Raw genomic sequence first — 1,952 nt, forward strand, 5'->3', positions numbered from 1 at the left:
ACAGCGGGGGGGGGGGGGGCTCTTCCTGGCCGGCAGAAGCTCCGCCCACCCCGTCTGTCTGGCGACCACCGGCACAGTTGAAGCAGCGCTCCGCTGAGCTGTGCCATTCTTCTGGCATCTGTGGTTAATTGCCATCACCTGGCACGTTACGATTTCGCCTTGTTTTCCTAAGCTTTTCTGTGTTATAGCTGGCATCCGCATGGAGTATTTGCAGCAATTTTTATTGTGCATTAATCTGTGCGGTCAGTAAGACTGCACTACTTTTCCGAGGACTATGTGTGTGACCGTAACAACCGTAACTGCTCTAAATAAATCCATCTCTGCCCAAGTCCAATTCAACTTGACCTCTAACCTTGACCCCTCCATTCTGGATCTCTGCCAACACCTCTCCATCTTCTTGGGAATCAAATATAGACTCAGACGTCTCACCGGAAGGCACCCCTCCCGCACTTGCTGGCTGTGCGTTTCCACTCCCTGAGCTCCCTGAACTGCACTTCCCCTTTCTGGTAAATGGGAACAACCATCAGTTCAGCCCTCCGTGTGTGAAGTGAAGACTGGGGCACTAGGGATAGGAAAAGGCTTCCTCGCGTCCCAAGACACCTGGCCACCAGCCTGGGGACACGAAAGTCTGCACGGCATTCAGAAGTGGGCCTATTTATTGAACAGTGGCCTGGGTTTTGTTCGTGTCATACATCATAGCTGCAAGTAGCCCTTATCAAACATTTCGCTTGAACTTGACGATACCTTATAAGGCTTGCAGCACTGTCCTCGTTTAATAAATGAGAAAACTATTCAGAGGCTTACAAGAAACCTTGGAAGGCTCAAAGCTGATCAGTGCACCCCATGCTACTTAAACTTCCACCTTGGGAAAACAGCAATCCCAACCTCTCCAAGCCCTTCATCCTGGCCTCAGACGCCCTCGCCACCTCCTCCAGGGCTGCTCCCTGTAATGCCACACAGGAGCCTTACACCTCTCAGCTCTCTGCGGGGCCCTAACCCTCTGTCCTTCCTGCTCATCTGCTCTGGCCATAACAGCTGTCCCCTGGGCTCCACTTCCGTCTCAAGACCCTGGCAATGAGATTCTCCCTGCCTGAACCCCCTTCCCCTGTGGTGCATTCCCCATTTCATTTGCATTCATCCCTAAATGTCACCTCCTCAGGAAAGCTGTCAGTGACTATGCCGTATGAAGCAGCAACCTTTAGCTATTCTTTCTCCATTCTCTGTTTTATTGTCAAAGCATACAGTGCTGCTGGCCCTCTTCCTACCTGGCACCTATCTGTCAATCCTCTACCCATCCATTATCTATTATCTGTGGTCTCTATAAAGCTGCGTCCTGCCTGGCCCTGCCTACACTAGAAGGCAAGAGCAGGGGCTGTCTTTCACCTACTGCCGTGACTGCAGAGCCCATGGGAGCACCTGGGAAATAAAGGGGCTCGGTAGGCGGCAGCAGCAGCAGGCCTTCCTACGAATCCACATCACCCTCGCGGAGATTTCAGTCACCGAGAGGCAGTGTATTTGTGGCCAGATGCACAGGCTGGGGGTCAAACAGCAAAAGCCAAAGCCTTGGCCCCTCCACTGATGATCTGCCCAGGCCTTCTGCCTCCCAGTGTCAACTCCACCATCCGTGAAGTGAAGGTGTGGGCAGCACCAGCACCAGGTGGCTCAGAGCACAGCACAGATGCTCAGGAAGTGTTAGCTGTCATTATTACTGTAATTGCAGTCACTGTCGCGGCCATCGCCACCGCCACAACTATCAGCATTGACCTGTGAATTGGGCCCAACACATACAATGTTCCTTTAAAGACAAAAACTACCCAGAAGGTTAACTGACCAGGCTCCCAGCAAAGTGTCTGCACAACTGGAACCCGAGCTACCCACCTCCCTCCTAGCCAAGACGCCTGCCTTTGCGCCCCCACCCTCCCTGCTGCGAGAGTAACACAGCACCTGAGTGG

This window comes from Octodon degus, unplaced genomic scaffold (assembly GCF_000260255.1).
Source record: "Octodon degus isolate 3935 unplaced genomic scaffold, OctDeg1.0 scaffold00182, whole genome shotgun sequence".
NCBI classification, from domain to species: Eukaryota; Metazoa; Chordata; class Mammalia; order Rodentia; family Octodontidae; genus Octodon; species Octodon degus.